This window comes from Urocitellus parryii, chromosome 7, assembly GCF_045843805.1.
Source record: "Urocitellus parryii isolate mUroPar1 chromosome 7, mUroPar1.hap1, whole genome shotgun sequence".
Lineage (NCBI taxonomy): Eukaryota > Metazoa > Chordata > Mammalia > Rodentia > Sciuridae > Urocitellus > Urocitellus parryii.
Genome location: NC_135537.1, coordinates 117,203,471 through 117,220,468, shown reverse-complemented (window position 1 = coordinate 117,220,468; position 16,998 = coordinate 117,203,471). Strand labels below are relative to the sequence as shown.

Genomic DNA, 16,998 nt, shown 5'->3' with positions numbered 1-16,998 from the left:
CTGACTCTTATAATAAAATTAGAAATTCCTGCCCCCATCTTCTCCACAAATAAACTTCCTCACAATTGTTCTATCTCCCTGCTTCCTTCTACCACATGACTATTGTGTATGCTTGCTTTTTGGTATACATATTATTACCCCTACTCTTTCCTAATTAACTCCATATAAATTTGCCTCAGCTCATGAATTATTTTCTCAATAAATTATTCTCTTATTTCATCCACCAATTAAAAAGCCTCTGGTTTTTCCCAGCATCTGATCTGCAGTTTCATACATATTTATTATACTTGGATCCTTATGTCTCCCCGCTAGATTATATACCTTATATAGAGTATATACCTTATATAGAGTATATACCTTATAAGGATAAAAGATATTCCTGGTTTGCTTATGATTTTTGTTCTTATTATCTAGCATTTGTCTGCTTACAAAACAGTGACTCCATTTGCTGAGTAAACAAATAAACCAAAGAATGCAAAAGTAAATGAAATACTGGACTAACTCCACACTCATCAAATAATACTTCTACAGAATTCCAGGGCCAATTTTGAGATGTTTTGCTTTAACTTTTTAGTGCCTGAGATTTACAAAAACTTCTAGAGCACAAAAAATTTGTAAACATACCTGATGCATTTTCTGCAAATTACTTTGACAGATAATAAGAAATAGAAAAGCAAATGTTGTTAGTTGTCTTTTCACAGTATTCTTTCTTGAGCTACTTGATTGAATATTCTTCCAGTTCTTCAATATTCTTCCAGTTTCCCAGATAATTACATTATGTACCCAAGGCCAAGATTTATCACATTCAGGCAGGTCTAAATATTCCTGCTCCTGGGGAGTTCTGGAAGACAAAACAAGAAAAAGCAAATTTTGGTATCTCCATTATGCAAATTTAAGTCATATATACTTTTATTATTGAATACTGCATCTATAAGAAATATAGTATTAAGATTTCAAGATTAGCATGTATTTTTATCTCCCCAGTAGCTCTGAGAACTAGTACATGATAATCCAAGTATATCTAGACAGAAAAATAGAGAAAAAAGAGCCCTGAATTCTATGTTTACCTATATTAGAATTTATTTTAGGATGAAATTTATTTTGAAAATATGTAGCAGAATATACAATTAGACATAAATATTCCTTGATAATTGTTTAAATATTCAGAAGACCCTCATAAAATAATAAAAATAAATTCAATTAAATATAAAAGATGAAACAAACAAATTGAAGTATATATATATTTAAGTCAGGCTAGGACTTCTAAAGCATAAAAGATCTGACAGAAATAGCAAATTAAAATATCAGTTCCCCTGTTATATGAAAATATCCATGTATGTTATATGTGTATATGTGTGTAATACTGTGTTATTGTATGTGTGTGTGTGTGTGTGTGCGTATATATATATATATATATATATATATATATATATATATTAAGGTATAACAAAATGTATAACAAATATTTTCAACAAATATGGCAAGGAGTTAGTTTCCCTTATATGTAAAGAGATCTTAAAATATTTTTGCTTTTAGTATTTGTTTTCCTTTGTGATTCTTTTCTTTCATTTGAAGATAGAATCTAGGGCCTCATCCATAGTAGGCAAACATTCTACTACTGAGCTACACCCCCTGCCCAAACTTTTAAAATCTACTAAGAAAAAAAAAATGAAAACTTAGGGGAAACTTAGATAAATAGTACAAATATATAATTTAACAATAAAATAATAAATTAAATTGGTGACACATTAAAAACAAATGTCAAATCTCACTAATGCTATAAAAACTGCCAACTTAAACTAATAAAATATTGGTTTTCATATGATATTTCTCAATGCTAATGAGAGCAAAAAGCATTGTTTACTTTTATATAAAATTGGTGCTGGTTTAAATTTTTTAACCTCAATAAACAAAAGAAAAGTAGGAATCAAAGCCTGTAAAAATCATTTCTTTGACCCAATAATTTTTCCTAGAAATTTATTATGTACAACAATGTTTATTACAGAATTTTTTGCAGTTTTAAAACTTTGAAATAGTCTAAATATTACTAATGAGAGAGTGATTAAGTTCAACATTTTTATAACTTATGACTGAACATTTTGATTCAGATTGCTGAAGTTCAACCTCGAGGTCATGGGAAATTGTCATTGGGTAATAAAAATCGATGTGGTTAATCTCAGGGGCTCAAGAGGCTAAAGCAGAAGGATTGCAAGTTCAAAGCCAGCCGTAGCAACTTAGTGAGGTCCTGAGCAATTCAGCAAGGCTCTAAGAAACTCAGGGAGACCCCGTCTCTAAATAGAATATATAAAATGGCTGGAAATGTGGCTCTGTGGTCAAGCACTCCTGTGTTCAATCCTTGATGCCCCCCCCAAAAATAGCATATAGTAATAAGAACCAAAAAAAAATCTGTGTTTGAGCATATATACATGTGTGTGGGTGTCTTATAATGTGGAAAGAGTGACTAAAAGAAAATATGCTAGCATGCCAATGATAGATCTCTCTGGATTATGAAAATTAAATTGACTTTTATTTTATTTATTATAGTTTTATTTACTTTACAGGCCCCATTGGATCATTAGGTTTCCAGGTCGCTTGGGCTGGTACTCAGGATGCACCATGAAGAGCATGTGAAGGAAATTGGTGCCAAAGTAGGCACCCTCCTTGTGATGGTGCCTCAAAGACTTGGGTGTGTACACATCCATGCACTTGGGACAGTAGAGCTGAACCATGGCCTCGCCTGGGATGTCTGAAAGGCTGTTGGGAAGCATTGGCTGGTTCATTACAGTACATACGGGGCAGTAGCCAAAATCCCCCTGCTAGTATTTTTTCTAACATCTGGGAGATGGCACAGTTGGTGAGGATGTAGCAGGCGTGGATCAATCCATACAACATCTCAGTTGCCTGCTCAATCAGGTCACTCTGGTTAGGGTTGTCTTCTAGCTCTTCAGCAGGATCCAGGTCCAAGATCATGTCTAGAGCTTGTCAATATTGAGACAGTTGCTCATTGAGTCCAGTAAGATTAAATTTGTCCTAGATATAGCCTTCATTCACTTCACAGAAGAATTCATTGCCACGGAGCCCACAGAACCAGGAAATCCAGAACACTTCCTCTGAGCTAATCATCTTCATGTGAGCCTCTGGATAGAGAACTGGACCAGGGTGGGGGAGTTGATTAAGGCTTCTAAGGAACCACGGCTACCGCTACAGCGCAGGCTGGGGACCCAACAAGGGCAGGCTAAGTGGGGGGGGGCAGTGAGGGGGGGAGTTGTGCTATATTTTCTTCATACATCATTTATCTCCCTTCTGTTCACTTTCATCCCTACTGGAATGAATTATTTGAAAAAAAATAGAGAAGAAATAGCAATTCAGATAATGATCTATTTTTATGTTTATATCATAACCAGTTTTCTTTTCTTTTTTTAAAATTTTGAACTTAAGCTTTTCAGTTATGCTTGAAAAAAGAGTCTCTATCATGATTCTGTATGGGTCTTTGTCAAATGACAGTATTTAATTATTATTTTCTAGGTCTAACTAAGAAAATGTCATATTTTCACAAAATACAGATTTCACTTAATGTAATAGGAAACCACGCAGAGTTTCTGAGGAACAAGCAGAGGTTTGGGGAAGTGAGGTGTTGAAGGACATAGAGTGGGTAAATTCTGGCAACACTGATCCACACTGTGAGGGCAGAACCATCTCAATGTATACATCTCTTTTTTAAAACGTAGTCTTCCAATACATGAACATACCATATCTTCCTATGTATTTATTTTTTTTAACTTTTTCATAAGCCTCTTGTCGTTTCTGGGATATAAACAGTTCACATATTTTGCTAGGTTTATTATGCCTTTGTATTTTATTTCTTTGGCACAATCATAAATGGTACTCACTATTGTTGTCTTTATTTTTTAATTTTGTTATTGAGGCAGGATCTAACTATGTTTCCAAAAGTGGTCTCAAACTCTTGGGCTTAAGCAATTCTACTGTTTCATCCTCCTAAATGTCTAGAACTACTGGCATGTGCTACTGTTCCTGGCTAGGTATTGTGTTTTTAAATTCAGGTTCTATGTGTTTCTTGGTAGAATGTAGGGATGTGATTTTTTCATGTGTTAATATTATGCATTTGACATTTGTAAAACAATTTATTGTTTTCAATGGGAGTTTTCTGCAGATTATTCAAAATTTTCTACATAGGTAAAAGAGGACATCTGTAAACAGGGTTTATTGTATTTCTTCCTTTACTTCTGGATTTTTTTCATTTTTGGCCTTATTGTTCTGGCTGGGATTTCTACTACAATGATGAATAAGAGTGAACATCAATGCCTTGTCCCTGATCTCAGGGGAATTCTTTCATCATTAAGTAAGATGGTGTCTATAGGTTTTCCAGTGATGGTCTTCATCAAGTTGAGGCAGTTCACCTCTCTTCCTAGTTTTTTGGGGATTTTTTTCATTAGTTATATGGTGTATTTCTTTAATTAATTTTGAAATTTTAAAAAAGTCCTTTGAATGACCCTCATTTGTTCATGGTATATATTTATTATTTTTATATTACTGAATTCAATTTACTACTATTTTTTAAGGATATGTATGTATATGTGCTTGATTGATTTTGGCCTTTAATTCTTCTTATTGTGTTTTTGCTCCTCCTCCTTTTCCTCCTCCCCCTCTTCTTATTCTTCAAAATAAATTTTTTGTCTTGTTTTAGTAACAAATTTATACTAGTCTTGTAAAATAAATTGAGACATATCCCATCTATTTTTATTCCTGGAAAAGACTGTGTAGAATTTATGTTAGTGCATCTTTAAATATATGGTAGGATTCTCCAGGGAAACTCTAAGAGCCAGGAAATTTCATTTTTTTTTTAAATTTCAAAAACCAAATTCAATTTCCTAATTCATATAGGAACATTTTTATTACATTTATGAATGAGTTATGGTAGATTTTTTTTTGAGAAATAAGCCCATCAGTGGACTCCACTGACCCCAGGAGAGGAGGCCTTTATTATCCTATGGGTGTAAAGTCAGTCCATGTGCAGTTGTCCATAGCATTCCTTTGTGATTATATTGATGTCTTCAAGTTCTCGGATGGTATGTTTCAATCCTGGTTATTGGTAATTATTGTCTTCTATTTTCTTTGTTAGCCTTATTAGAGGCTTTTCAACTTTATGAATCTTTTCAGAGGGACAGATCTTTCTTCCACTGTTTTTATTTGTGCTATAAAGATTTCCAATGTTAACTCCACTTGTCTTTTCCCTCTGCAGGTTTTTTATTTATTATGCTTTTCCTAAATTATATTCTTAAAGTAAAAGTTGAAATTAATTACTTAAGGCTTTTCTTCTTATATATTCATTTAATGCTATAAATTTCCTCCTCAATTCTGCCTTTACTCCACTCTACAAATTTTAATGTGTTGCATTTTCATTTGCATTCAATCCAGTGTATCTTTTTTTTTGTCTTCCCTGGAGACTTTCCATTGGTTTATGGACTATTTATATGTATTTTCACATATTTGGAGACCCCCTTTTTATGCAATGGGTTTCTCATTTGATTTTCTTGTGGTTGGAGGACATGTTGTGACATTTCAATTCTTTTAAAATTTAAATTTTTTAAAATTTGTATTTTTCCCCAGTCAGGTATTACTGTATTGTAGTATACGTTCTGTAGATGCTTGAAAAGAATTTGTAGTCTTCTGTTACTGAATGCATTCACTGGGGGAATGATCAATTAGAGCCTGTTTTTGATGGTGTTGGGTTCTATATTCTTCATAAGTTTCTGTCAAGTTGTTCTATCATTATCCAAAAAGAGAAGTGACTGAAGTCTCCAACTATAATTGTTGAATGGTCTATTGCTCCTTTCAGTTCTATCAAGTTTTGCTTCATGTATTTTGTGGTCCTATTGTTTGTTGTTATACGTTCACAATTGCATGTATTCTTGATGCATTGATCCTTTTATCATTACACAATATCATTCTGTGTCTTTAGCAATTCCATTTGCTCTAAAGCCTATTTTTTTCCTATTATTAATAGAGCCACTTCTGCTTTCTCTTGATTAATTCTTACATGTTATATCTTTGTTTTAACATTCAATCTGCCTACATAATATATTTGAAGTCAGTTTATTTAAGTCATATATATATAGTTGGGTCATAATCTCTAATACACTCTGACAGTCTCTGTAATTGATCTTATTTGGACAATTTGCATTTAATATAATTTATGCTATGTTAAAGCTTAAGATATTTTGTATTTTCTTTCTTTGATTTCTTTTCCAGGCTTCCAATGGGTTATTTTTAATATATATATATATATATATATATATTATATAATATATATATATATATATATATATATATATATATATATATATATATATATATAATTCTACTTTTATTTATCCATAGATTTTTAAAAATTTTCTCTTCATATGTTAGTTTTTTAGGGGGATTTCTAGGTAATACTATGCTAATATAAACTTCATAATTTCACCAGTTCAAGTGAAATACAGAAAAATTACCTTTCTTTATATTTCATTAACCTCACTGTGTATGATATAATTGCCTTAAAACTCAAAGGAAAAGGAAAAGCTATTGTATTTACTCCTATTTCTTTACTATTTTCTTTCTTCCCTCTTGTGTTCCAAAATTCCTGTGTGTATTGTTTTCTTTCTCTTTATGGAATATTCCTTAGCTATTTTTTCTAGCATAATTCTACTAGTGACAAATTCTTTTAATTTTTTTTCATTTGAGTATACCTTGATTTCCACTCTATTCTTGAAAGATATTTCTCTTTGATATAGAAATCTGGATTGATGGTCAATTTCTCTCAGTGCTTGGAAAATGTAATTCCAAGGAAGAAATCCATGTCAATAAACTGTTTTCTCTCCAAGATGGAAGCTGTCATACTTATGTCTTGTAGTTAGTTAGCCCCCTAGCTTGGAGGAGTAGGAATGCTGTGTCATTTCTTTCACATGTCTCCACTGACCCCAAAGGGGAGGAGGATTTCCTATGGCAGATGGACAGTGGTGAAAGCACTAATTCTCCACTGGGCTTCGGTGTGGTGCTGGGGAGAGGTCATTGTTACTCTCAAATGGGTTGAAGTATTGGCTGCCCATGTGGACTCCACTGACCCAAGGAGAGGAGGTCCTTTATTATCCTATGGGTGTGAAAGTCCTAGTCAACAAACTTGGCTTCATTTGGTGCTACTCTGGCATGGTGTTTAGGTTGCCTTATTCAGTATATGAGGAGCTACCCTCTCAACATTTGCTGGTATGGATAAAGGATGTACCAGTTATTTTGTGGTCTCTTGTGAGAAAGCCTGTAATTATCTGAAAGGATTTATATATTTCTAGGCTTGTGTTTCCTGATTATACTGCTTCAAACAGTAGACTTTGTTGGAGAAATTTTTGTCTTTTTTGATTTTCTTTTTGCATTTCCAGGTTCTCTGCTTCTTCTAATTCAAATTTGAAGATATACAAAACAAAAAGTAATCCCAGGGAACTCACTACTTTGCAATGTACTGGGTCTTAGGATTCTAAGCCTGTTTATCTTCCTCTTTCCGTGTTCAGAATCTTTTTAGTTTTTTTTTTTTAAAGAAATAATGTCCATCCTATTAGTGTAGAGGAAGAGAACTCAGGGGAAAAAAGAGAGAAAAAAAGAAGCAAGAAAGAGGAGAAGGGAGAAAAATAAATGGTAAGAAAGATAATGTCCAGAATTTTTAGCTGTACTTAGAAGTCCAAATCCAATTTATCTTCTCAGAAGGGATAGGTCATTTGTCCTTTTTCCTGTGTATTTGTGTGTGTGTGTGTGTGTGTGTGTGTGAGAGAGAGAGAGATCCTGAGGATTGAACCCCAAGACATATGCCATGCAAGTGCTCTACCACTGAGCTACAACCCAGCCCCTTGTTTCACTTTTTAAAATATTTAAGGATTGATGTTTCAAAATTAAATTTTGAGCCCATATCAAACATTGGAATCACAACTTCGAAACCCAAAGTTCTAAAGAAAATTATTTGAAATCACTTCTTTGACAATGGGAAAATTTTGAAAGATTTGTAAGACCAAGGGTGAAAATGTCATCTTTTTATCAGAATGAGATATCTGGGGCCAAGAAGAACATGACCTGAAGAGGGGAGATACAGGGTACTGGGAAAAAGGCCATGGCTATAATGCAGGTACAAAATAGTGAAGATGTGCATGAAACCAGCAGCAGTTGGAACAGAATAGATGAATTTGGAAAAAAAGTGTGGACTTAAGAAAACCCTAAATATTGAGTAAAAGGGGGAAGGAGTTATATGTTAGGGTCCAGTGGTAATGTAAGAAAATTTAATATTTATTTGTTCCAAAACCATTTTTTTTTCCTTTTTATACTTAATTAATTATTTTTTTTGTTTTTGTTTTCTGACTCTAGCTCAGCAGTTCCTATGACACAGAATGTACAACCATATTCATTTATGCATGATCTGCTCTGTACTCTGATTTGGATTCTGGAGACACAATTATGAATATATAATATTCTTGCTCTTTGTCATGGACATATGAGCAAATAATTGCAGGACAAGTACTGTCAGTTGTCCTAGCTTGACATAAGTTTCTGTTTCGTGATAGCTGTTGTTTTAACCTTTATAGTTAAGAGTTTAAAAGGTGATAATATCTCAGATATGGCACCATCAATTCATCTCTAAATCAGTCTGCTCAATGGTTTTAAATAAAAAGATCAGAGACTTGTAATTTTGAAAATAAAAGCCAGAGTAATCTCTGAAGTACAGATGGTTATGGCATTGTTTCTCCTGAGTAGAGAGAGTTGAGATGGGAAAACATAAACCCAATAGATACGTCATGAGCACAAATATATATAATGTACAACTAAGCGTGGTGGGGAGGGAGGTAAGTATTTAAAAATTCACTGGTGTCTTGAGGAGTTGAATGTAAGCAGTTCTACATGCCATATATATGGTGAAGTGGTGACCTTAAATAACATGCACATCATAAAAATTGTTTTACCAAGTTATACCATTCTGCATCCCCACCAGAAATGTGTGAGGTTACTAGTTGTTCTCCACCCTCACAATCAGTTAGTATTGTTAATTTTTTAACTTATTCTAACAGATATGTAGTCACAGTTTTAACTTATAATTCCCTGATATCTAACACTGTCTAAAATATGACACTTTTCTATACTCATTTATTTACATCTTACATAAGGACTAATTCCAAATGGATTACTGTACAACATAAAAAATGTAAAACCATAAAACTTTTAGAAAAATACATAGGAGGAAAATCTTTGTGACTTTGAGGCAAAAGATTCTAAATTGGATATCATCAATATTTTTGTTACATTTGCCCTGTGAAAAGCTTTTAAGAGAATAAAACAACTAATCACAAACTGGGAGGGAATATCCACGAGTCACTTTTTCTGTTAAATAATTTATATACAGAATACATAAAAATTTATCAATCTAATTGTATGAAATCTAACAATCCAATTTTTTAAATTGGCAAATGATTTCAACATTCGTTTTGTAAAAAGGAGAGATGTGTGATGTTCAAATAAATGAGTATAGAAAAGTGTCAACTAGTAACCTCACACATTTCTGGTGAGGATGCAGAATGGTATAACTTGGTAAAACAATTTCTTAATACAAACTGAAATACATAATGGTCATATGACCCAGGACCCTACCATATTGTTTTTGTTCAAGAGAAATAGAAATTAATGTTTGATAGAAAAACCTGTGTGTGAATGCTTCAACAGCTTTATTGACAATTCCAAAAGCTACAAACAATCTAAATGCCTTTAAAGCAATGAAAGTATTAAAAATCACGATATACACAGAATAGTACTTAGCAATAAAAGAATCAAACATGTAATGATGTGCGTGAATTTGAATGTATTAGCCTAATGTAAGAACCAAGACTCAAAAGACTGCAAATACATTCTTCCATTTGCATGGCATTCTGGAAAAGGCAAAACTATCAGGAGAGAGAACAGATCAATGGGTTTTATGAGTTAATGGTTGCAAAGAGATTGACTATAAAAGAGGAGGAGGAAAGGTTTGGGGCTTTTAAAATCATTCTGTCTCTTGATTTTAATGGTGCTCACGTGACTGAATATATCTGTTGATTTTCATTGAACTGTACAACAAACAGTGAATTTTCTCACATCTAAATTTTAAAAGTAGAGAAACTCATTTCTCTTATGCTATTAATAGGAATGTGGTAAAAAGAAATAGGGAGATGATGATGTAACTATACCATGTTTTGATCATCTCACTGAAGATGATCAGATAACAATCAGTAAAACCAGTCTGTGAGAATTCCAGAGACTAACTTTAAAATTTCTTCAAACCCTGATCCAAACTTCTGTCAAAGTATGATCAATAGTTGGTAAAGAAAAAACTGTGAATAGCTGGTTCATATGAAGGTAATAATTAGAAAAATAGAGTGGTGAAATTGACCAAAACATTGAGTTTATTCAAATTAATGAAATACATCAAACTATGACACGTAGAAATATGTTGCAATGAAATATGAATATATGTAAACACATGTGTATGTATGTATAGTGGACTAACTAAAATAATGATAACAATGGTAGAAGAGAGATGAGTAGTAGAGCAAGTGAATTGGAGAGGGAGGAGAGGAAGGGAAAGAAGGCATAGGAGAATAAGATTCATCAAATTATTCTATATGCATGTTCAAGTATGGCATAATAGAACCTAAGACTATGCATAATTATAACATACCAATAAAACATAAAAAAGTAGAAATCTTTAATATGCAATAATTTATGTAAAGTCTATTTAAATTTAAAATTAAATAACTAAAATCTTTTGATAGTTTACCACTTACTTATATCTGTTTTACACACTGTTATATCAACAATCTTGTTTAATGTTACTATTTTCATTGTAATTTAATTTAAAAATTATGAAATATAATTCATTATAAATACATCAATATAGTTTTATTTTCCTGTATACAAAAAAAAAATATCTTGTTTTAAATAAGAAAGTTAAGCCTATGGGGTTAACCCTAAAGCTTAAAATAGTGGTTAACCTCTGTTGTACCATTGAATCTTTACATATATAGAAATTAACAGACTTAAAAATCATATTTTTATTACTCTTTATTACTTAATTTTGATTTGTTGAGGTAAAATTAATGTACAAAAATTTCACACAATGAAATATACATAGTGTTAAGTGTGAACATATGCATACTAATGAAACTACCTCCACAACTAAAATACTAAAATCAGCCATTGCAATTTTATTGTGTTCTTTTGTTTTACATAGTTTGGTTTTCTTTGGTTTTGTTTGGTAAAAACACGTAACATGAACTATATATTTATAGCATATTTTAAAACACACAATCTCATGTGTAATTATTGGTAATGTGTTATATTGCAAATCTCTAGAATTTATTCATCTCACATAAGAAATTTTATACTCACTGAGGAACATTGCCCATTTTCTATCTCCCCAGACTCTAGCAACCACCATACTATTCTCTGCTTCTATGAGTTTGACAATTTTAGATACCTCATATAAAAGGAAATTATGCAAAATATTTCCTTCTGTGACTAACTTATTTCACTCAGTATAATGTCACCAAGGTTCATCTATGCTGTTGCAAATGGCAGAATTTTCTCCTTTTTTGTTTTGAGGCTGAATAATAATATTTGATTGCATGTGTATATCAGTTTCTTTATCTACTCATTTGCCAATGGTTACTTGGGTTGTTCCCATATAATGGCTACTGGGGAGAAATTAATATCTTTTCCTCACCATTGCAAGAGGCATCACTGACACCCCTATAATAAAAGACAGATTAAAAATAAAAAAATACAACTTTATTTTACCAATATTTTGTGTATCATAGGACCTTTTAGAATTAAAGATACCCAAATTGAGGGGAAACAAGGTATTATATCTGTTGAAGAATGTGCAGTTATATAGAACTGTGATGAGACAAAAAGAGTATGAGACCATTGTATTAAACAGGGTTGGAGGAAGACCCTGAAAAGTCTGACAGTTCATGCTCTTTTATGGCTTCTCAGTGTAGGAGAGGACCCCTTTATAATGAGAGTCTTATGTCCTGCTTCATGTGAATTAGGTCAAAGAATTCTTTTATGACAAGCTCACACCAAAATGTGGAAAAGTCACAGTCACCTTTTTGCTTTTGTAATTTTCTTAATTGCCAAGGAGCCATATTTTGTGGTGTTACACTCTGAGTCTCAACATTATTGTGAATAATATTGAAATGAATATGAGGAGGCATATTTCTTTGAGATCTTTATTATAGTTTTTTGGAAAGCATACCTGGAAGTGGAAATGCTGGATTATATGAGAGTTCTATTTTTAATTTCTTGAAGAACCTTCATATTGTTTTTCATAATGACTTCCCCATTCTACATTTGGAGCAACATGTAGAAGTGCTCCAGTTCTTCCACATAATTCCCAATACTTGTTACCAATTTTTAACAAAATATTAATCCTAACAGGTGTGAAATAATATCTTACTGTGATTTGAATCTTTATTTCCCTGGTTATTAGTGATGTTCAGCACATTTTCATATACCTGATGGTTGTTAATTTGTCCTCTTAGGGAAAAATATACTAGAGTCATTTTACCATGTTGTAACTGGTTGGGATTTTTGTTGTTGTCTGTTCACTTATTTGTTTGTTATTAGGTTGTAAGACATTCTTATATATTAACCCCTTATAAGATAGAAAATATTTACAAATATATGCTCAAATTTTATAAGTAAAAAAATCATCAATGTTTTGAGGACATGAAAATAAAGTGACTTGTAGACAAAATGTACTGTTAACAGAAATAAGCAGAAATACTCATAATTACCATTACTATTATCATCTATCTAGGCACTATACTAGTTGGGCTTAGGTTTGGCAGCGCTATATTGGAAATAATTATTCAGAACATTCTTTAAGTAAATGGCAAGACTTACAGTAAACTCAGAACTTTCTATTACTCCTAAATAAGCTTTTCTGTTGGAGAATAAGTGTAAACACACTCTTAGAGGTTCTCATGGCCTCTTTACATTTGTCTATCAACATGTGGATATCATATGAGTAATTATGATGCTTCATACACTTTCCTCCTGATAATCACAACTTTCAATATGCATCAAACATTAATCTTAAGCACATGAAAAGGATTTCTTAATGATAGGATAACTGCTTTCTACAATATAGGTTTATAATTGTTTTATTTTTGCATGTTATACCAGATTAAAATTTCTACTAATAAAAGAGCCTCCCAAAGAAAGGGAGGGAGAAGGGGAATTGCATGGATGGTGGAAGGAGACTCTCATCATTATACAAAACACATGTATGAAGATGTGAGGAAAAAAAAGAGAGAATAGCAATACCTTAGATTATGTAGAGAGATGTGATGGGAAGGGAGGGGAGGAAATTGGGGGATAGGAAGGATAGTATAATGAAACAGACATTATTATTACTGTGTGTATATATGTGACTGCATGACCAATATGATTCTGCAAACTGTACACTCAGAAAAATGAGATATTATATCTCATCTGATTCAAATGTATGATATGTCAAGGTCGTTGTACTGTCATGTGTAACTAACTAGAACAAATAAAAAATAATACAAGAAAAAAATTTAAAAATAGGCTAATGCTATAATATCATGTCTAATATTTTACATTTTCTAATACTTTACTTTCATAGTGAATTTAATAGTTATTCCCCCAATCATTGTAATTGCTTGTAAATTTACCTTCAATTTTTTGAAGTGCTTTGCCTTTAGTGAAAATAATCAAAAACATCATAGATAGTAAGGCAATCCAGTTAGGGACTTGCACACATGATAGCCAGATTTGCAGAAATGCTTTTTCATGCAAGACTATAGTGTGCAATAACATACACTTAATGTCAGCTTTTAACAGCAGTGACAAAAATTTCAAACCAGTCCAGGTTATGGATATAATAACCAGTTGGAATTATGAAAGCTTAAATATCATCATTCAAATAAAGATTCTCTCCACCTTTCTAATTTTCTTATCCATTAGCTGAGAGAGATATTTATAATTCTGGAAAATTTAAATAGCACTGTGATAGGTTCAACAGTGTCCTCCCAAAACTCAAAGATCTTCCAGGACCTCAGAGCATCAACTTGATTGAAAGTAGGACCCTTGTGAATATGATTAAGGCATGGATCATGATGATATCATATTGAATTATGGTGGGTTAAATCCAGAGAGAATGTCCTAGAGGGATGGCTCTAAAAATCCACCTACTACTATAACCTAGTTGCCCTGTCTATGAGTTGAGTCATTTGAAGCAAGTAAACCTTGAAGCCTGTTTCTCTATAAATTCCTATATAGTAACCAGAATTTAAACCTTACTTCCTTCCATGCTCCCTAATTAAACCACAAGTATAGAACTACTGCAAACTCTAGAAAAATATTGCCAGTATTTTTCCATTATATTCTAGGTGAAACACAAATGCCCCTTCTCAATACTGATAAGTCATCATTGAATTGCTGTTTATGTGCCTGGGGTTTTAAAATATCAGAAACAAGCACCATGATAAAGAGACTACTTCTCTTCTAAAGTATTAAAATGTGCACTAAATTGATAGATATTTAATGTTTCTACATGGAACAATATCAATACCTCAAGTCTATATAACTTAAAAATATCAAGACTCAGTCTATATAAATAGTCTTGAGACTTGGTATTTTAGTGTTCAATTGAACACATTTTCTCATGTAAGGAAAAAAAATTTACTTTGAAAATTCAATTTTTCTGATATTAGGTTCCATTTTCATTTCTCAGAGGTGAAGTGCTGCATTCAGGTTAACAGAGAAATAAGATGCAAACTATACTTAATGTTTTGCTTTTAAATTAGAATCTGTGATTAAAAAAAAGCAAAACTAGAGAAGAAATCATGTTCATTATTCCAAAAGCTGCTCTATTATTTTGTAACCCACTTTTCTAATATAATGATTTTCTAAGTTGTCAGTAGTAATATAAATATCTGCTAAAAGGTCTATTCAGGTTATACTTCCACTAAATTTACCCATACTAAAATTTGCTTCATGCTCTCTCACATTTCAGAGTCGGTTGGAGAGAGACACAGCTCTCTGTATGCCAGGTTGATCCCAAGCATTTATGTTCAGGGCTTGATGCTGGACATAGGAAGACAGAAAGACACAGGATTCAATGCAGACTAATCATGAGCCAAACATTGGAGGTAATGCTATGACAATGGTATCAAGAACTAAAGATACCTGGGTAATTTTCCTAAAGAATTAAAATAATCAAACTATAGGAATTTATGCATACCCATGCTTATAACAGTACAATTCAAAATAGACAAACTAGAGGCCCAGCAACCAGCCAAGTGACAGCAGCTACACGCACCTGCGGGGAACGCAGACCGGACCCACTAGGACAGGTCCGGCGGACGGCTGAGGGCTAGGCCCGTCCCCTCCCCCAGTGTCTGCAGGTAGGCGGGACTGTGAACACCAGCAGAGCGGGCCCAAAGCCTGCTGAGGGGCGGAACCGGCCCCTCCCCCAGTGCCTGCAAGCTAGGTGAACCTGCAAGCCACGGGCGGGCGGGTCAGGCCCAGCAACCAGCTAAGTGACAGCAGCTACACGCGCCTGCGGGGAATGCGGACCGGACCCACTAGGACAGGTCCTGCGGACGGCTGAGGGCTAGGCCCGTCCCCTCCCCCAGTGTCTGCAAGGTAGGCGGGACTGTGAACACCAGCAGAGCGGGTCCAAAGCCTGCTGAGGGGCGGATCCGGCCCCTCCCCCAGTGCCTGCAAGCTAGGCGAACCTGCAACCCATCGGGAGGTTAGGCCCAGCAACCTACGGAGTGACACAGGTGCCCCTGGCGCCTGCTGGGTAGGTGGACCTTTGACCGACCAGCAAAGCAGACCTAGGGCCTGCCAGCATGGTAGACGGATCACACTAATTGGAGGAGGATCACAGCCACTACCTGCCCTGCAAGGGTGATTTTTCAACTATACAAGAGCAATATAAACAAATAGAGGGAAAATATCAAAGACACAACAATTTCACCAAGCAGAAAGAAACACCAGCGGTATGAAACAACAAGGAAAGAAAGGACCACAGGCAATGCATGTCAACTCAACTTTAGAAGAGGTAATAGCTGCAACAGATGGAATGTCAGATAGAGAGCTCAGGACATACATGCTTCAGATGATCTGGAGTCTCAAGGAAGACATGAGACAGCAAAATCAGACAATGAAAGATCACATTGACAAACAAATCCAGGAAGTAAAAGATCAATTTCACAGGGAGATAGAGGTAATAAAAAACAAACAAATAGAAATACTAGAAATGCAGGAAACAATAAACCAACTTAAAAACTCAATTGAGAATACTACCAGCAGAGTGGATCACTTAGAAGATAGAACATCAGACAATGAAGACAGAGTATTTCAACTTGAAAAGAACATAGATAGCTCAGCAAGTCTACTAAGAAACCATGAACAGAACATTCAAGAGCTATGGGATAATATCAAAAGACCAAACTTAAGAGTCATTGGGATACAGGAAGGCACAGAGCTCCAAACCAAAGGATTAAGCAATCTATTCAGTGAAATAATACAAGAAAACTTCCCAGACTTGAAGAATGAGACAGAATCCCAAATCCTAGAAGCCTACAGGACGCCGAATGTGCAAAATCATAAGAGATCCACACCTAGACACATTATAATGAAGATGTCCAACATACAGAATAAGGAGAGAATTTTAAAAGCTACAAGGGAAAGGAAGCAGATCACATTTAGGGGTAAACCAATCAGGATAACAGCTGATCTCTCAACACAGACTCTAAAAGCTATAAGATCCTGGAATAACATATTTCAAACGCTAAAAGAAAATGGATTCCAACCAAGAATCGGGTATCCCGCGAAATTAAGCTTCAGGATGGAAGATGAAATTAAAACATTCCACGACAAACAAAAGTTAAAAGAATT

At 33.8% G+C, this 16,998-nt stretch overlaps 1 pseudogene; it reads right to left on the bottom strand.

Annotated features, from left to right (window-relative positions):
• Positions 1–2,555: 2,555 nt before the first annotated feature.
• LOC144256129 (casein kinase II subunit beta-like) lies at positions 2,556–3,129 on the bottom strand (annotated as a pseudogene).
• Between the last annotated feature and the right edge of the window lie 13,869 nt (positions 3,130–16,998).